The sequence below is a fragment of the Talpa occidentalis genome, unplaced genomic scaffold (genome assembly GCF_014898055.3).
Source record: "Talpa occidentalis isolate TD23 unplaced genomic scaffold, MPIMG_talOcc4v2.1 talOcc4.9, whole genome shotgun sequence".
Lineage (NCBI taxonomy): Eukaryota > Metazoa > Chordata > Mammalia > Eulipotyphla > Talpidae > Talpa > Talpa occidentalis.
In genome coordinates this window covers 66,554,359-66,575,294 of record NW_023605305.1, presented here as the reverse complement: position 1 = coordinate 66,575,294, position 20,936 = coordinate 66,554,359, and the positions used below count along the sequence as shown (strand labels likewise).

Genomic DNA, 20,936 nt, shown 5'->3' with positions numbered 1-20,936 from the left:
CCTTTCTTAGGGAGAAGGCCAGGGGACAAGGCCCATGAACTACAGGCAAGGACAGGCACACTAACCCCTGTCCAGGGAGTGTGCTGTCACTGTGGTCTTTCCAGATAGATCCACCCTCTGGTGCCACCTTAAGTTGTCAAGTCAATCACATGCATTATTACTAACCCAGGGCCTGAGTTTTAACCCTAAAAGTCCCCTGGGAGGACACAGCATCATCTACTCCAGTGGGTCCCAAGCCTGAGTACTCATCAGATCCACCAGGGAGCCTTTTGGACATTCACATGAGAATGTTCCCTTTTGCATGCACACTGTAGAACTCTCCAGTTGTACAAAAGAGAATTTGATCAAGAATTCCCCCAGCATTTCTCTTCTCCAGAAGCAACCACTGTTTCTTATGTACCTTCCAGAAGGCAACCCATGCAAATGTGGGTGGAAGGATTCTGTACATTCAGGGGTGTGCACTCCACACACCATCTTGCTCCCTGTTCTCAGTTATCAGTATATTTTGGGTGTACATATATAAACACAGTCACGAGTCAATGTTTCGGTCAACAACAGACATCATGTATGATAGTGATCCCAATAGGTTGGACCATACAGTCTAGGTGTATAGTCAGCTAGGCCACCTAGGTTTGTGTAATTATACTCTATGATAGTCACACAATAACAAAATCACCTAAAACACACTTCTCAGAAGACATCCCAATGTTAAGAGACATTGTAGCAGGGCATGTGTAAAACTCATTTTAATGGCTGCACAGTATTTCGTGGTATGGAATGGTCTGGTGAGAGGTAGGAAGCCCCAGTAATTATCTTACCTATGGTGGGGGGAGAGGGAATATGGGGAGAGAATGGATCATTTTGGAATCCATTCTGGAGCTCCAAAAATAATGGGAAAAATATATTTTTTTTTTCTATTGGAAAGAGTGTGGGTATGAGTCCCTTTCTAAAGCCAATCTGGGTTTAGTTCTTATAAAAGAAAGTCAAAAAAGAAAGGATTCTGTAGGTCAGATCTGGCATGTAATTATCTTCTCCATCTGTCTTCCTCCTAAATAAGTCAAAATTGAGGAATTTGAATATTTAGGGCTTTTGAAATTTTTTTAAAGATTTATATATTTATGCATACAAGAACTGGGGTACAGGCCAGAGGCGTGGGGAGGGAGGTGAGAGGATTCACCAGAGACAAAGTGGGGAACAGAACAGGCAGATTGACCGAAATACATGGCTGAGGGGAACAGGGGGTGAGTCAGGAGAGGTCTGCAGCACCCTGTGGGTTGCTCCCTGGACAGGGATCGAACTTGTGCTATAGTGGCTACGGACAGCCTCACAGGCTGATTCTTAACCTCCTGCGCCACCAGGGAGGCCCTGCTTTTGAAATTTTAAAGGATCTGGTGATCTTGGTCCAACCTACCACCTGGCAGCCATAGTCTGGCCTTCATAGTGGCTGTCTCTTTTAGACCTGGTAAGCTCTCTGCCTGTTTGCCATAGCCCCCACTATTCCCTACTATCCAGCAGCCCAATAGCCTCATACTATGTAGCTCCTATCTATGTCTTAAAATCTAACTACCATGTTAAAGCCTGAAAAGAGTCAATAATCCAGTGCCTGGCTCTGAAATACATTTCTGTGATTTTGATGAATGGTTTGCCTTCCAATTATAGTTGGTCCTCTGTATTTGCAGGTTCCACATTATTGAACTCAACCAACCATAGCTCAAAAATATGTACTATGTAGTTAGGCCTACAGTGGATGTATCTGTACTGAACATGTACAGACTTTTTTTCCTTGTCTTTACTCCCTAAACAATATAGTATTACAACTATTTGCATGGCATTTGCATTGTACTAGGAATTCTAAGTAATCCAGAGGTGATTTAAAGCATATGGGAGGATGTGCATAGATTCTATGCAAATACTACTATATTGTATATAAGGGACTTGAGAATCTATGGATTTTGGTATCTAGCAAGTCCTGAAACCAATCCCCTATGGATATCAAGGAATGACTAAACTGATTTCCATTGTTAGCTTCTGGCAAAAATTAGTCCCCTTGGGTTATAAGTCTGATATTCTAAGGAATGTGATTTAAGGAAAGCTGCTTGGGCCTCTGAGCCTCTTATTTCCATAGTATTGAATGCAAGGATGGAAATTGTCAATGATGATCATGATGTTTCATGAGTCTACAGGTTCTTTTGCTTCACATGGTGCCAGCTGATACCCTGGAATAGCAGGAAAATCCACAATAGCATCACCACATGACTGGCAGTTGACTCTGACCACTGGCTTGGCTGGAGCTGTCTCCCAGGAATGTTGTTTCTCCTCCATGCTCCTCATGGCTGTTTGTGCCTCCTCGTAGCATGGCAGTGAGGGGCAATGCAAGAAGACAGAAGCTACGGTATCTTAATACCCAGAAGTTACCCAGCATTACCGCCATTTCATTCTATTAATTACAACAGATGTGAGGGCCAGACCCAAGGATTCCATTGGAGGGAAATGGATTCTGCCTCTTGATGTGAACATAGCATAGTCTCCTCACGAAAAAGCCTGGGAGGTAAGGGATATTTGTGTAGCCACTTTGGAAACACAACTTCCTGCACATGGATTTCTACACTGCCTAACATGCAAAAGATCTTCAACAATGTTAGTTTTCATTCATTCAGTCCACATACTTTGAGCAAGCACCCATTGTATTCCAGGTCTTCACTAGGTACTGGGAAGAGGACAGAGCAGTTTCCGGTCATCAGGGCACTCGCAGGTCTTGGTGGGACAGACAGAAGTAAAGCACTCACCACAGCCAACATGGTCAGTGCTTTGAGAGAATGTACGGAGACAGGCAGATGGAACTGCGTTGTGCTAGTGGGAATGAGCCTGGGGACTGGCTGCTCTGCTAGCAAAGAACAGTTCTTTTCCCAAGAATGCTGGACTGGCAGCAGATACCTGGAACTGCGGGAGACAGGCTTGCCAGCACCCACCACGCTACCTATGGGCAGAGCTTGCCACAGTAGCTATGCCAACCAAATACCATTTTTTTTTTTTTTTTTTTTGCTAAAGTTTGGGCTCAGATTTCCCGTACTTCTTATCAAAGACAATCCCTACAAATACTCCATTCATGAGGCACTCACAGTCTAACGAAAGGGGTCCACATCTCGCAAATACTTATGGTTTCAAGTTGTAAGGAAAAATAGAGACATCTAGAGGGTGGGGAGTGCATTCATCTTCTTGGAGGCAGGTAGAGAAGTTCTGGGGATTTTCCTCCACACACATGCCTACCAAATGCTAGTCATATAAACAGATGCTTTGTATGAATCAGTGGAAGGATGGCAGAGGTCTAAGACAAAACTAGTAGAGACCAGATGGCCCTATTTTAAAACTGGCCCCTGCCTAACTTCCACATTATTGAACTCAACCAACCATAGCTCAAAAATATGTACTATGTAGTTAGGCCTACAGTGGTTGCATCTAAAATCAGGGGTTTTAGAATTGGTCGCCTTGGCGTCTTTGTGACTGAAACAGAATCTCCTTATCGAAGGCAGAGTCTTTTAATAGACCTCCAGAGGTTAATGCGCCCGACAGATCTTTGACATTTATTGGATTTTATGAGCTAGTGGATCCAACTCAGAGAGCCGATCAGATGTTCCAAATCGATGGCCCCTTTGGGGTGCTGTCTTTGCACAGAGCCATAATGAGGTGACCTTGGATGCCTGAGTCCAGAAAGAACAGAGAGAGGATGTCAGAATCATTAGGAATTGCCAAAGTGATCCAGGCCTATACAGTAATTCAGGGTGTCTCTGCCCTAAGATGTTTGCCCATAGATTCTGTAATTGCATTTTCCTTCCACCTCACCCTCCCTGAACCAGTCTCCTGGTAAACATATCTCTTCCTACATTCCACAAATTTTGTGGAAAAGCTTCATTATGGTGGCCCTTAAAAATTGAACATTTTTAAGGTGGTGCAGGTAGTTGAGTGCCATGCTGTGAAGCTGTCTGCAGCCTCTGCAGTGGTGGTTCCATCCTGGCTGGCTGGCGAGAGTCCCACATGGCGCGGCAGACCTCTCCTGTCATACCCGCTGCTCCCCTCAGCAGTGTATTTCATCAGTCTGCCTATTCTGTTCCCCACTCTGTCTCTGGTGGGTCCTCTCACCCTCCTGTGCATCTGGCCTGTACCCCAGTTCTTAAATAAATAAATAAGTCTTTTAAAAAAAAAATGAACATTTCCTGGGCCACAGCCCTGCACCAGGTACAGTTCAGGCAAAGGGAAGAATTTTAAGGTAGTTATAAAGCAATCTGATTGTACACCACTTTCAGATTTTTATGATTCCTTCTCTTGCATGAAATCACAAAATGCTGTCACAATTTCCTTCTATTCCCAGAATGCACATTTCTTTCCATCAAGGGGGGATCTCCATTTCCCACTTTGAAGCTGGAAGAACTTGTAACACACTTTGGCCAAAAGAATCCAACAGAAGTGATGTTATGGGGGCCTCCCCGGTGGCGCAGCGGTTGAGCGCTGGGTTGCGAAGCTGCCCGCGGCCTCTGCAGCGCCGGTTCGATCCCCGGCTGCTCCCCGGCCACCAGAGGAGGGTCCCACATGGCGCGCAGACCTCTCCTGCCGCCCACTGCTCCCCTCAGCAGTGTACTTCGGTCCTTCTGCCTGCTCTGCTCCCCGCTCTGGTGAATTCTCTCGCCCTCCCGCGCTTCTGACTGTACCCAGTGCATGTATAAACAAAAACGAACGAACAAATAAATAAATAAATAAATAAAGCATGCCTCTATTAAAAAAAAAAAAAAAAATTTAAAAAAAAAAAAAAAAAGAAGTGATGTTATGGGACTTCGTAGGCCTTAAGAGATCTTGCAGCTTTTCTTAGGCGTCCCCACTGAGAGCCAGCAGCTACTTTCTGACAGATGAGTGAGGCCACCTTGGACCTTCCAGTCTAGTCCATTTAAATGCAGCTCTCTGAAGGAGCTCAGACAAAACAACAATCCATAACATCATGAGAAATAATAGATGTCTTAATCGGCTAGGGCTGCTGTAATAAAACCCCAGAGACTGAGTGGCTTAAACAACAAACATCTATTTCTCATTGTGTTGGAGACTTGAAGTCTGAGATCAGGAACCAGCACTGGTCAGGTTCTGGTGAGGACTCACTTCTTGGCTTGCAGATGGCTGTCTTTTTGCTGTGTCTTCAAAAGGTACAGAGAAAGAGAATGTTCTGTGCCTCTTCCTCTTCTTAGAAAGGCACTAATCAAATTCTGGGGGCTCCACCCTCATGACCTCACCTAAACCTAAGTATGTCCCAAAGGAACAACCCCCAAATACCATCAGAATGGGAGTCAGGGCTTCCACATACAAATTTGGAGGGGACACAAACATTCAATCCATAGCAATAGATTATTATTATTTTGATTTGTAACAAAGCAAAAGATGACTGATATGCCCCTGAACTCGACCAGTGTCTGATAGCAAATGGTTTTAGAAAGTCAGATTTAGTATATTTTCCCTAAGCATGTAACTTAGTTTTCATAAAAACAAGACATACTTTCATTGATTTGTAAGATACTTAATTGCAGAATTATAAGTACAATAGTATAAACAGATTTAAGAACCAACTGCAAGCTGACTATAAGCCCTGAAGTCAACAGAGGGAGCAGAAGGGTGCAAACATGCTCCAAGAAAGCCTGCTGGCCAAAAGCATGTCAGCACACCATGGACAATGATGGCATATTTACTGGAAAAATGCAGTGCACTGGTGAGTCCAGCAACTGTAACACAGGTTGATAAAGAGTTTCCCCCATTGTTAAATAAGAAAAGCAACTACAGAGAAATTCACATGGTGTGACCCAATTTTTAGAAAACAAAAAATAACATACTTGTTCATATTAGCATGAGCAAGGAGAAACGTCTGGAAGAATAAAAACCAGACTGTAATTATTGTTATCTCAGGGATAAAAGCAGAAGTAAAGAAGAAAAAATAAAGATGGTAGCAATATAGTAAATGTTCATGGCATTAAGTAAAAATAAATGTGGGCCAAAACATATCTATAATACTTCTATAATATGTATAACATGAATATGAACACTGATAGTAAACTGGACAAAGAAAAGATGATATCATAATGAATGGTTTTCAGCTTGAATTTCTCTTATTCAGCTTGAATTTCTCTTATTCAGCTTGAATTTCATACAGTCTTTACAATAAAGAGAAGGACAAAGCTATACTCTCATGTATGTGCTATAGTACCCAGCGATTTTTCTGCCAACAATGTGTCATTAAAATCCACCTGAAATCATTCCTCTCTGCTCTTTGCTTGCATATTTTTTGTTTCTATATTTTTCAAAACATGCATTACTTTCTAGCTGGCTTTAATTTTGTACATTTTTACGCCTTGTGATTTGACTATAAAGTGTCTGAAGGCAAAAGAGTTGACTTAAATAACTGGGTATTTTTAACGTGCCAGATGATTGGAAAATAGATTTGGAGAAGGAGGGATTTGATCTTCTGAACAGCACTGAGTGAGCGTGCTGATCAGGGTACAATGACAGCAGAGCCAGGCTTCTAACTACTCAAAACAATGAGGAAATATATCCTCTTACATAACAGGCATCACATCCAGACTCAAATGTCCCCAAAGAACACGAGAAATGATTTCTTCCTGCGTCTCTTTCTTAGGAATAAGGAAAGGTTTTCCAGAAACCCCCACTGGACTTTTCCTTATGTCTCATTGGCCAGATGTGGGTCACATGCCCAAGCCTCAACCAATCACGGGTAAGTGGAAAAAAGGCTACTATGATTGGCCTAGACTACCATCTGTGCATGGTCAATATGCAGATAATATATGTGGAACCTATCATTTGATTTTGAGCAAACCTAAAGTTTGACCAAACCTACACAATTGACTCTTGAACAACACAGGGAAGTTGCAACTCAGGGAAGTCGCTGACCTTCCCTCCCAGTTGAAACTGTGCAGACTTTTTTACTCCCCTAAAACTTAACTAAAGTCATCCCTTGGTATCTGCAGGGGGATTATTTTTAGGACTCCTCCAAATACCAAAATCCATGAATGTCTAGTCCCTTATAGTAGACTCTTTATCCACAGATTCAAGCAACTGACATCCACAGTTGGTTGAATCTGTGAGTTCAGAACTCCTGGATATGGAGAGCCAACTACTTACTAGAAAAAAAAAGTCCATGTATAAGTAGACCCACATAGTTTTCACTGGAGTTGTTCAAGGATCGACTGTACTCTGTTCAACAAGAGGAGTCAAGGGCTGTAAATTTGGTTACCATGGCAAAGTTCAAGTGCTACAGAAGTTTCTAAATATGTCCTCTCTGGTTCTGTACTTATCTCATTACACACCAGTAGAAAATGGTTTGTGGTCAGTTGACCACACTCTGAATAACACTAGTTTAGACCACATAGAATCTCCTCCTAGTCCTAGGATGGGGTTAGCTTCCTTTTGACTCATGTGGAGCTGGGGTGGAGAACTTAGAAAAGGATATTTACTAAGGCAAGGCACAAAAGCAGTTGGGATGGCAACCCGTGGTGTTCCTCATACTACACCTCAACAGTGTCTGCTAGGTGTGACCAACCAAAGGCAGGTCACATTCCAACCACAACTCCAAGTACAACTTCACACACACTATCCTCACTGTCTTTTGCTGTCTTTGCCTTCTCTCTGGGTCAGAATGAGGTAAGTCCCTTTCCAAAGGAATAATCAAGGCTGGAACTAGAGTCTGGGGGGTAGAAAGGCTATTTTGGGTATCTGGTCTGTGTCAGTTAGGATAGGTTTGGTTATAAACAGCTCCAAATTTCAGTGGATAACAACAATGGCTAATTTCTCTCATGCGACATGTGTCCTCTCCGAGGTGGCCCTGCTTCACACCCACCTTATTTGGGGACAGCCCTTATCCAGGATGCTGCTAATTGTGTGGCAGAATGAAAATGTATATATATGGGGGATAAGAAAATGACCTGTAAATCTTTCCCTCAGAAGTAACACACTTCACTCCTTTCACATTTCATTTCATTAACCATAACAATCCCATGGCCATGTCTGAAGTTAATGGAGCAGAGAAGTACAATCCTCCCCCAGAAGGAGCAAGAAATATTTATGAATGGAAAAACAATCTCTCACGGCCTCAATGTCCTGAACCCAAGTGCCAAGTCTGTGGAGAATGGCTCTATTCCCCACATTGTGGGAAGTCTCTCCTGGCTCTGGACTCCAGTATGTTTTGATGTGATTCACCTAACACAATCAATACCCTGATGTGACTTTTCCTGGCTAAATAAATACAGGGGTGGGAAATGGGGGGGGGGGAGTTGTATCTGCTGTGAGCTAGACTCTGCTAAGTTCCCTCCACACATCTTTAAAACTTTAAAACCCTTTGAGGTTATTATAAGGTTACTGTAACTATCCCCACTTTACAGTGGAGGCAATGGAGGCTCAGAAACAGTGAACAACTTGCCCTAAATCTTCAGTGATAACAATCATAATTTATACTGTCATCAATGCTCTCATTAACATGACTGTCTTTCATGGAGGGTTACTCTACTTTACCATATGTAGTGTCAATTTATTTATTCTATAGGTGAAGAAACCAAGGCTTAGAAAGGTACAACAGTCAAACTTGAAAAAAAAAAAAATGGACAGAGTCCAAAGCAGAACTCAGATCTACCCAAATCCAAAGTTCAATCTCTTACCCCAGAGCTCACCACCTCTAAGGATGGAAGACTCACATGAGGCACCACAGCCTTCCCCAGACCATCTAGAAGGAATGGGGAAAGGCCTCCCCTGCAAGTAGAGAGAAGAGGAAAGGGAATGCGTGGGCAGGTAGTAGGGGCATAAGAAAGGGCTGAGGGCCATTCATATTTCATCTCATTTCCAGAAAAGACTCTGGTGCTCCTCAAAACCTCTCTGGGTTTCTCTAATGTTATTTTTGTTTCCTAATCTGTTTCTCAGCTGTACAGAACACATGTGGCTTTTCCTGACCAGAATCCCTTCTTTGGGGGTTGCCTTTGGGGCAAAACCCCTCCTACTTGGGCCCATGTGGAGAGTACGGCCATCTTGGAACCAGCATCTTGATACTGCACAGTCACTTCTAGCTCATCTCAGTTACAGAAATGCCAGGCAAGCAGATACCTATTGCCCTGTGGAAGGGGAAACAGGGTGTCTTTGGAGGACAGTGACTGTCCCTCACCAAATTCCATGGTAGAAAGGTACAGGACAGAGATGGGCAAATGTGCCTAGAAGTTTTATAGAAGTCATTGGTCACGTGTTTGGGTTGCTCATTGGGGGAGAATTCTCTACCTCATGAGTCTACCTGGTGGTGAAACTACCTCCCATTACAAAAGTAAGTCTTCTCGTACCAGACATGCTGTCTCAGGATGTGTGGGTAGAAGTGACAAAGAAGTTGGGACCCCCTGAATCCTGGCAAGGATAGTGGCTATGAGTTGAGCCCAGTTTCCAGAAACAGCACCTGTCCCCAGATCCAGGGTGTAGCCTGGTACTGTCAGTAGAGCCATTAGCAGTGTCTGTGCCCAGCGGAGGGACAGTTGTGTGATTCTGGAAGTGGATCTGAGATGCAAAACCGCCAAACCTGGGCATCTGGCCCTCCCAAAGATATTGCAATCTACCCAACAAATGACCTTTGAGAAACTCTCTTCTGCTTTGACTGGCCAGGCTGGGTTCCTGTCTCTGCACAAGGTTAGGGAATGCATAGTTGCCCATGAGTGAAAGGCTGTGAAAACTGAGGCTCTCCAGAGCTCAAGTCACCCATTGTTGACTGCAGACTGCAGACTGAGAGAGACCTGGTTTCTCACAAAATGCTAAGGGAGGGAGGGCTGGGACCAGGAGAGAGAGGCTGAATATTCTACTAAATTGGGCAACTTGGGGCTTCAGTGTACTAGTAAAAAGGCAAGAGACTTTATCTTTTGGGCGCCACGCTTATATGGGGGGGGAGAGTTCTGTTCCCCTTGCACTCTTCAGTTAATACATCTTCAGAGGGGAGATTCAGGCACTTGTGGTTAGTTGAAGGTGGAAGTAGTAAGGATGTGAGAAAATGGAGCAATGGACTGTCCCCTGGCACTAAGAAAGCATAAATTGATGACCTACTCCATCCCCTGGTTTAGGGGCTAGGTGAACTGGATGCTATTGAGAAAGCAGAGAGGCCCAGAGGTTCAAAGAGCATGTGGCTCCCCCTGGCTGGAACCCATTTTGTACCAGCACTTGCGACAAAGTCAGATTTCCATAAAGCCTCAGGCTTGAAAAACGTAGGGTCTGGTGAATTCCAGACATTGTTAGCAGCTGCGTGGACAGTACGTCCCGCATTCCCGCTGGGAAAGCCCTCTGAAGGCTCTCCTGGAATGTGACTTATTTGTCTGTAGGTTGTTTTGAGATCTTTGGTGGAGCATCAGGGTCTAGATTCTGAGCTGCCTAGGGTATACATTTAAAATGCCAATAAGCAAAAGCTCATTATTGATATGCCAAGAGAAAGACAGCCTGCCCACGCAGAACTCCCCAGCTTCCAAATTTACAACTGCAGTCAATCTCTGAACTCCACCGCCTCCTACCAGGCTGACGGTGGTGTGCCCAAATGGAGGAATTAGGTTGTTTTTTGGTGTGTGATTTGAATGTTCTAAAATCAATTGTTCTGATGTTTGCAGAACTCTGAGAATCAGTTAGAAGTCATCCACGTGTACCCTTGACAAGGGTGGAAGGGGTGGTATGTGAATCATATCTGTGACCACGTTACAGTACAGGAGCCCAGAGAGGATACCTTCTCCCTCAGCCTGTGCCCAAAAGACAAGATCCCTGGATTTAATCTCAGCTCGCTGTGAAGCTAGTGATCTGACCTGGCTGAACTTGGTTCCTCAAGTAATCTCTGAAGTAATCAAATACGATCAAATCATATTTGTGTCATGAAATCAATACAAAGAAAAAACACGAGCCCACATGGGGCATTGTGGGCTGGGACCACGCTGGGAAATGTGTGCCTAGTCAGGCCCCTGCGATGTACTGAACATGGGAGAGACCTTGTTCCTGCCTTTGAGGAAGGAGCACTGTGGTGTTGTCAGTGCTGTGATTTGGGGAAGTAACTGCGGCAGCAGCCTAGGCTGTGCAGGTGGGGTGCTGACAACCCAGTCAGGACAGGCATCACTCCTGAGACATCACCCCCTGCCTGCCATCTTCCTCTGTGCTTCCTTCCGCAGCACCGGCCAAGTGCATCTGCCTAGTGCATCTGCCTTCATGTACTTGGGTTTTTTTGTCATACCTACATGTCCCCACCTAGACTGGCAGCTTCCTGAGAGCATGGCCTTGGTCTGTCTTGGTTTCCAATGGCCATAATAGTGTCCTGCACTTAGGAGACACTCAATAAATATTTGCTGAATGAAGGGAAGCATCGACATGAGGCTGGGAGGGTAGTTAGGAATTAGACAAGTGGAGAAGTTAGAAGGGGTATTCCTAGCTGAGGGCACAGCAGGCAAGGCCACCAGGATTGTAGACTCCACGGCATAAGCGGAGGGCTGGCAAGACACATGGCAGGAGTGGAAGGTGGTGACACAAGTGGGGGTAGCCTCCAGTCAAGTCTTGGCCTTCACTGGTGGTGGGGAGGGGCACTACCAAGTTCCCCCCCTCTATTGGCTCCAGTCTATGAAAAACCCCACAGATCCCAGTAGGCAAGCTGAGTGCAGCCAGCACGTTTCTATAGCAACCGTCACCATGGCACCAGAGACCTGGATCCAACTTCCGGCATTGCTGAGGCCCTGAGCTCCCACCCCCATCCCCCAGTACCCTTCATGCCACCACACAGAAAGGAGACATGGTTGTCATCTGCTTTGGGGGCATGCAAGGAGCGCAGTGGAAGGTGCAGGGCACAGGGCAAAAGGATGAAACATCAGATATGTCACAACAGATGCACCTGCCAAAGGGGGTGGCAGGCCGAACAATTGCAGACTGCAGTTTCAGTGTGCACTGCTCTGCTCCAACAGGGGATGGGGAGCTGAGTTTGAACATGCAACATCCAAGCAGATCTCTGGGCGGGCTGGCAAGTGGGACCCAGAACTTGGACCAGAGGGCCTGGGGAAAACCCAGCTCCTGACTCCCAGACCTATAATCTCTCTGAGTCTCTGTTTTCCCTTCTGTAAAATGGAAGGACAAACACTGATGCCATTCACCCATTTCAGATATCAGAAAAACAAGCAAAACAAGCCTTGGCAGACACTTGATAAATAACACTGAGTGGATTAAAAAAAAAAAAATATATATATATATAAAGAATCAATGCCACCCTCAGTCAACAAAACTTTAAGTCCCAAACCCCTTCACTCTTCCCTGTTCCACATCCTGTTCAAACCCAATTCCCTCGTGTGAGCTTCAGCTCCATCTCCTCTTCGCTGTCATGTCCCAGCCTCTCCCTTCTGAGGAGTCATCATGGGTTTCTGAGTCACAGACCTGGGTTTTAATCCAGTTGCTGTGACTTGCTAGCCTTATGATCCTGGGCGAATGAGCTGAGTCACTTCTCAACTGGCTGTTTCCCCTGAGAATCCTTTTAGTGGCAAGACTCAGAAACCAAACCAGGCTGGATTTAAGCCCAAAGGAGGGTGGGCTTAGGGGGTCTAGATCCAGCAAATAAAACTAAGGGTGCCCAGTTAAATCTGAATTTCACAAAGACAACAAATAATTTTTTAGTGTAGGTGTGTCTCAAATATTGCATGGGATAATCTTATACTAATTGTTTATTATGAATTGTTTATCAGAAATTCAGATTTAACTGACCAGCCTGCACTATCTGGCAAGGCTAGGTGGTTACTAATTCAAGAAACAAGTGGGATCCAGGATTCAAGCAACATTGTGAGGTGTCTCTGTCTCTGTCTCCCTCTCTATCTCTTTCTCCCCACACCCCCACCTCCATTGTCCAGTTCCCCTGTTTGGATTTTGCTTTCTCCAACCTCAAGTAGGCTCACTCCTTATGGGGGCAGAAATAAGCAGGAGCTGCTCTCTGCTCCTTAGGACCGCTTACACAGAAGGTGGGGAAGGTGGGCCAGCCCTGGATCTAGGGTAGGGTTCTCAAAGGCGTTCCTAAGAACTACCTGCTAGAGATAACCGAGGGGGCTATTTCAAATGCATTCTCTGACCCCACCCAGAATCTCTGGAGACAGCACCCAGGACTCTGCATTTAGCAAGCACCCTCCAATGGTACTTGCACTATGATCTGAAAACTACAAATCCTGGATTTCCCATTGTAGTAGATCCCTGCCTTTCATTTGCACCTCATCACAATGGGGGAGGGGGGAGGAGCACTTACCTTTAGCAATGTCTCACCAGGCCTGCCACCCCCAGCCCACAGCAACCTTGGAATAGAGCAGGCAAAGGAACCAAAGCTTTGTGAAGCAGGAGACCCTCACACACAGCCATCACTGTGCCAACTCCATGGGTATGACTTGAAGGACAGGGATCTCAATAAGAAACCTAGGCTCAGAGAGCAGAGTTCACTCCCCAAGGTCACACAGCCATCCTTGGAGGTGCTAGGGTGCAATTGCAGTCTGCATTAAACAGAGTGCCTGGGAGCTTTCCATCAGGCCAAACTCTCTCTCCCCAAGTGCAAACAGAAAGAAACTTATTGCCATGATGAAAGAAGACCATTTACTGGCTCATAGCTCCTCTTTCCTTCTGAGAGCAGGAAACACTAACAGCACAGAGGGCTGGTCATCTTTGATGGGAAAGAGGATGTTGCCAGGCCCCAAGGAAGGGAGGAAGAGAGTGAGGGATTTTGATAAGAGCAGATGGCTCCTGGGGGCATGACAATGCTGTTGCAGACTTCAGCTCCGAGAACTCCCACATCCACGTCCTTTAGGAAGGGGCCATGACACTCCACAAAAGGATGGTGGCTGTCCACGCCGTCCTTCATCCCCCTGCTCTGACATCCACCTCCTACCAAGCTCAGCTTGAACTAAGTAGGATCACTGCAAAGTCTTAAATCAAGGAGGCCAAAGTGGTCCCACAGCACTTCGCTTCAGCTTCCATCTCTGGCTATATTAACCCGGATCAGTGTGCACCCCCATTTTCTGGCCATGGCTTAATGATGCACAGCTTCAGAATGAACATTGATCTACTGTATTCTCTGTCCCATGGTAGACACGACTGGAATTTGGTGTCTACCATGCTAATAGAAGTCTTACTGGCCCCAACATGTTATGGGCACAGAGCAGGGGAAGAGACTTTTCCTTGGGGATTAGTCGGGGAAAGTCTTTGAAAGGAAGTGGCCCTGAAGTGAGGCAGGGGAAGGAGCCTTAGATCAGTCACACATAGACATGAGAAGGCAAGGGCATTCTCTAAGTGTCAACTGCATGCAAAGGGATGGTGGTGGGTTCCAGCCCTGCCCATTCTGCCTCCCTATCCTTCCCTGTTCCCTTAAGTCCAGTGCTTCTCCCAGACTTGAGCCAACATCCATGTGGCACCTGTGCTCTGGCTCCTGTGCCTGCTCTGCTCCAGACTACAGTGGGGTGGGGGTGACATGGCTGGGGAGAAGCTCAAAAGGGAGGTGCTCCTGTCCCCCACCTTACCACCCCACCAAATGGGTGCATAGGAAATGAAAATCCAGGATTTATCTCACATTTTCCTTTACATCAACTCACCAATTTTTACTTTGCAAAATTTATAATAAGCAGAATCTTTCAACAGTAATTGGCAAATAGATTTTGCTTGCTATAAATAGATGGGCACCCTGAAAATAATAACATTGAAAGCAAAACAACGCAGCTGAAATCCAGCCAGGTTCTGCTGCCCAGGGAGGTGCTGAGTCCACAGCCTGGTCTCTCGTCACTAAAGCAACAACAGTGAGTGTCCGAGGGGCATTAGGGATGCCCTAGATAAAGGATAAAACTTTATCCTTGCTATCATCAGGATTGAGAGAGGATTGGGAAAGAAAGACTTTAATGTTTTATCTCCCCCTAAAGAAACCCTATATATTTTTGGTGTCCCCACACTTTGTGGAACTCTGTAGCAGTCAAACCTGACCCAAACCCAATCCAGTGCGCTTCCACGGTTTCCTGCAGACTGTCGGTTCCTAACTGTACTTGCTGGACACCCTGGCGCCTTCCCCCACTTCCCCATTGTATCCAGGAACTGCCATGTGTTGAACATTCTGCATAATAGTAACAACCACAACCCCCGTGGCCGCCATAACAGCCAACATATCTGTAGTTCTTATTTTACACCGGGTATGCTGTTCTAAGTGTTTACATATTAAACGACTTAATCCTCAAAAACATATTTATGACAATGGTGCCATTCTTATTTCCATTTTACAGATAAAACTGAGATACAAGCAGGCTAAATACCTGCCCGAGAGGAATACTACCCTGTTCATGTATCAAATGCCCATACATGATCTCATTTATTTATTCATTCATTCATGCATTCTTGCAACAGATACACATTGAGTATCTTCTAGGTTTCCTTTGAAGCAATACTGATTTCATCTGAAAGTGAAACTTGGAGTTCTCTGCTTTTTCCATTTCCCATCCCTGCTTTCCCTGTATGTTGAAATGGGCTCCCATGGCTGTTGTGGTCTGTGCCATGGGGCACTGCCCAGATGTCCCATCAAGACCCAGGCCATCATCACTCTGACTTCTGGAGTGTTGGCTGCTGGGAACCATTACCCTTCTCTGGGAAATGCACCAGACAGAAGCGAACTGTATGGCCTTGGGTCCCAGCCCCTCCCTGGGGTTAGCCAACATCCAAGGACTTTCTATCTTGAAAAAACAAGACTGAGAGCCCTTGCTTCATTTCAGGATAACCCAGTGGGTCACCCCACCTCCAGGGCATCTACTGAGGCTTCTGCCCGTTCTGTCCCATGCTTTCCTTCCCAGGTGTGATTCCCAAGTCTGCTCCCCTGCCCCCCAACACCATCTGTCTGAGTGTGTTACCCAGATGTAGGGTAAAGAAAAAATGTCAGGCTTTTCTGCCCTCCCGCCATCAGGATAGATGATGGATCCTTGCGGTCCTGAATGCATGCCTGATGGCGGGTACCTGGAGTAGGGTGTGGACATAGGTAGATGAGATCCACTTGGGCTAAGACTGTGCTTTTAAGGGCGGCGTCACGGGGACGCCAGTAGAAGCCAAGAACGAACAGAAGCCGAAAGAGAAGCCGAGAGAGAAGCAAGAGAAGCAGAAGCCGAGAGAAGGCCGGAGAGCCTAGAGTGAAGACCTGCCGGGGGCTGGGAAGCCTGCCTGCCGTGTACCTGGTAAATCCCAATAAAAACCTGCAAAACCACTGAGGACTCTGACTCCTCCTTTGCCCGGTCTGCTGGATCATAGAAAACCTGCACCGTGTCCATTCCTGCCCCTACACTAGGAAACTCCAACTAAGACATCTTACAAAATTATCTGTCCGCAGCCACAGTTACAACCATCTCTGGGTCCCCAGTGGTCCCCTCCAATCAAGACCCAAGCTAAGGGAGTCCAGGAGCGTGAGACCTTCACACAGGACCTTGGTGGCACTAGAGCCCCAGGGTCACCTCAACCTCCACAAGTCCTAAAAGCCTTGGAGGTTGGCGGCTTTCTGTAATTCTACGTCTTAGTACATTAGCTAATTAGCTTTGTTCCCAGGCCCCATTACTGTTTTCCTCCAGTGTATCGTGGCCTCAGTTCTAATGACAGGCAGCCACTCAGACCAGCCAGGGAAGATGTTGTCTCTCAGGCCCGCAGGGATCAGCTGGGAAGGGAGAGGAAGGAGAGGGGAGATTGGATTACAGGGTGTCAGGGCAGAGGCACCACTCCTCACCTCCTTCTGCCTTTGAGCAAGGAGAATGCCATCAGCCATTTCCCTCCTGTAGGAGCCAAGCAGGGGAAGGCCTGACCAGTAAGTGCTTCATCCACCTTGGTTCTATTCTTAAATGGCCCATCTCTATAAATAGCCTACATCTGCTCCAGGCTTGACCCCTCACATTTCTTAAATTTAATTGCAAATTACTGTCTCAGCAATTCTGCAGCCTTCCCAATCTGTCCTAAACCCAGCAAGATGGAATTAGAATTTGCAGTCTACAGAGGTAATTTGGAAGGTGGACAGGAGGCCCCCCAAGAAATCCTACTTAGCATCCACTAGGCACAGGGATTCAAGTTTGAAGGAGCACCAGGTCAACCCCAGACAGCCCTGTGCTCACTGCCCAGGAGGGAGAGCCAGGCCATCCGGAGACCGTCCTTTGAAGAACACCCTTCGAAGAAACAGTTAACAGTGGAACCAAGCAGCCTGGCTTGTCCTCACCCTCACAGGCCTGAACACCATACCTAGTCAGTGAGTGTGGTGAGCCGGCAGCGTTCTAAATCTGTGGTGGTGTTAGGACGCCATTATGCTGTTAAAAAATTACTGAAGGGCCTCCCCTGGTGGCGCAGCGGTTGAGCACTGGGCTGCGAAGGTGCCCGTAGCCTCTGCAGCACCGGTTCGATCCCCAGCCGCCAGTGAGGGTCCCACATGGCACATAGACCTCTCCTGCTGCCTGCTACTCCCCTCAGCAGTGTATTTCGTCAGTCTGCCTGTTCTGTTCCCCACTCTGGCTCTGGTGAATTCTCTCACCCTCCCGTGCTTCTGACTGTACCCAGTGTTTGTATAAACAAATAAATCTTTAAAAAAAAAAATTTAAAAATAAAAAAATAAAAAATTACTGAAGATCGCAAAACACCTTTGTTTCTAATTGCCCTTCAAGAAATTAACACAGAAGAATAACACCAATATACATTTATTTATTCATTTTAAAATAACAATAATAAATCCATGGCATGTACACACCTAAGCACCTGCACCCCTATGTTTATAGCAGCACTATTTACAATAGCTAAGCTTTGGAAACAACCCAAATGCCCAAAAATAGATGACTGGATCAAGAAGATGTGGTACATATACACCATGGAATATTACTCAGCAATCAAAAAAGATAAACACATGCAATTTGCAGCAACATGGATGGAGCTGGAAGGGATCATGCTCAGCGAAATAAGCCAGAAAGAAAAAGAAAAATACCAATGGTCTCACTCATAGCAGGAATCTAGAAAACCTAAATATGGGACCAGGAAAGAGAATATAAGAAAGAAAAAATCAAAATCAACAAGTGACTATGAACCAGAGACACACTGCAGGGCGGGGAAAGGAGGTATGGGATGAAAATAAGGGGCTTCCAATTGTATGGGGAATATAAAAATAAAATTTAAAAAAAATAAACAATATTGTAAAAATAAAGGCAAGAGAGGAGAAGAGCAACATTGTTTTACGGTATCTGCGAATCCCTTTCTTGTCCATCTTTTTCAGAGAGCTGGATTCTCTGATCTGCAGCTCCATCCAGTCTGGTGTAATAGCTTATACTGGTGAAAATGCAGAAAGAAAAAATCCGGCCACAATCAGTTAGGTAAAATGAGAAATATGTTTCTGGCCTTTTCGGGTAATTAGGAATACTCTTCTTTGGTACTTCACCAAAACTTGATGAGCGGTGGAGGGTTGTCACCACCTAACATCTGAAACAGAGCTTATTTTGTCACATTAAACTTCACTGGTCTTGCACTTTGAATGGATCTTTTTCCCACGCATGAGTTTATAACATCATGCGTCATTCCTTTGAAAAGGACTGCCTCACTGGCTCATGCAGCCATTCCCAACAATGACACATTTCCTTGCATGTATCAAAAACTCAAGGTCATTACTATCACTGCAGTTGCCATCAGAGATGTTTCATGGAAAGATGTCAAGCTCACCACAGCAGACAAAGTTTCCCAAACTTCTAATTTTCACTTTTTGGCTCTTTTTTTTTTTTTAAGATTTATTTTTATTTATGCATATAAGAACTGGAGTATAGGTAGGTCAAAGGTGTAGGGGGTGAGAGGATTCACTAAAGACAGATCTATTGAAACTGCTGGGGGGAGCAGTGGGCAAGACAGGAGAGGTCTGCTGTGCCATGTGGTTTAGCAACCTGGCCCAGGATCTAACTCATATGCAGTGGCTGCCCAAAGCTTGATAGCGCTGATTTTAACCCCTGAGCCACCACGGAGGCCCAACAGTTTGGATCTCATCATTGGCTGTAAATACTGCCAGTTGCTTTCCTTAAAAAGACATTTTTGGGAAAACACTTTTGTTCATTTTGGGGAAAACATCTGCCAAATGCACACATCTGAGTAATCCTGGTTAATCAGTTGTTCTTTCAAGTAAAAATGGTGTTCCACCAAAAAAGTCTTTCCCCGCCCCCAGATTATGAAAATGTAGAAGAGTAGAGATATGAAAATGAATCTTATCATTAGGGATTTTCTTCATTAAGGATTTTCTTCAGTGAAACTAAAGTGGTTTAATGCAAGTGTGTGATGGTGAAGGACTCGAATTCCTTGTATACTTTGGTGTCACTCCCTCAATTTGCACTAAAAGGCCAACAGTTTAACCCATCACCCCTGCAAATGTGAACAGGAAGAAAAATTTAAGTTATGTCCTAAAGTTGTTACAAGGACAGTTTTGACTTCGAGATTCCCCCAAAAGAGTCTGGGGGACCCCAAGGCGTCTGCAGACCACACCTGGAGCACTGCTAAGAAGTGGAGTATGCAGTTTCTTCACCTCTAGAAACTCCCAGTCTGGTCAAGAAGACAGGCTATAAACAGACGAAATTGCTATTCAATGAGATGAGGGCCAGGATGGAGGCAGGGCAGAGGAAGGGGGTACATTTTGTGTTTTCTTCCCTCTACATCATGTAGTGATCCGCTTTGTTTGAGAAACTGGAGAACTTCCTCAAGGACACAGAGCAAATTCATGGGGAAAACAAGATAAAAACAAGAATTGCTTGACTCCAAAGGTAAATTTTCTATTTCCTTCCCTAAGCCAAGAGGAAGAGTAATGTCCCAGATCACCACTGCACATTCCCTGATGCCTCACTATTGACCAAGTGTTCAGTCCCTTCCACTTGTCATTCAGGTTTCCCAGCCCAGCTCCACGCCCCTTTCCAGTCCTGCCTTCTGTCAGTGCCAGTCTGGCCACCCTGGAATTCTTTCCTTTTATCCAGACTATCTGGCCTTTGCCTGAGCAGGAGCCTCCACCAGCAGTCTCCTCCCCCTTTCTCCTTCCACCTCGATCTACTCTTGGGATTTCACCCATCTTTCTGGGCTCAGACACATCCTCCTTGTAATCTTTTTCATTTTTATTTGCGTGACATTACACCTGTGGTCTACTTACAGGTGGTGATCATTTACTTGCTCCTCAAGCCTAATGAGTTCATCAGTGTAATGCAGAATCTTTGACGGCTGGGCCCACATTGATATAAGAACATTATCTCTCTCTCTCTCTCTCGGGCCTCCCTGGTGGCTCAAGTGGTTAAGCACTGCACTATGAAGCAATCCGCAGCCTCTGCAGCACATGTTCGATCCCTGGCCGGCCAGAGAGCAACCCACATGGTGCAGCAGACCTCTCCTGTCTCACCCACTGCTCCCCTCAGCAGTGTATTTCAGTGGATCTGCCTGTTCTGCTCCCCATTCTGTCTCCGGTGAATCCTCTCACCCTCCCCCCACCCCCACACTCTGGTGTGCACCCCACCTCTTGTATGCATAAATAAATAAATATTTTTTTTTAAAAGAACATTATCTCTTGGTCTTACACTTACTCTTTGAGTCTGTTTCCCCCTCTATAAAATGGGGATACAAGTTCCCTACTTCACAGGGTGATAGAGAGGATTCAGTGAGTTAATGTATCTCAAGTGTGTAGCAAACTGCCTGGCACACCGAAAGCACTCAATCAGTGGGAGCTGCTTTTGTTGTTATTGTCATAATAATATTGTCGTCAAATATCATTAAGAGGGATGGGTAAGCATATTGCTGCCTCTATCCGTTTCAGACTCCGCTTTCTCATAACAAAGGCTCCATGCATTTTAAGCCCATCAAGAAGCATGGAAGTATGTCCAGACACTTATTACTTTGGTTTT

At 45.5% G+C, this 20,936-nt stretch overlaps 1 long non-coding RNA gene across 1 annotated transcript in view; it reads right to left on the bottom strand.

Annotated features, from left to right (window-relative positions):
- Positions 1–3,451: 3,451 nt before the first annotated feature.
- LOC119235581 (uncharacterized) overlaps positions 3,452–20,936 on the bottom strand; it is a 32,122-nt gene continuing 14,637 nt past the window's right edge. The window contains exon 4 of the long non-coding RNA XR_005122859.1: positions 3,452–3,698. This is a non-coding gene — a long non-coding RNA (uncharacterized LOC119235581). The remainder of the gene's footprint in view (positions 3,699–20,936) is intronic.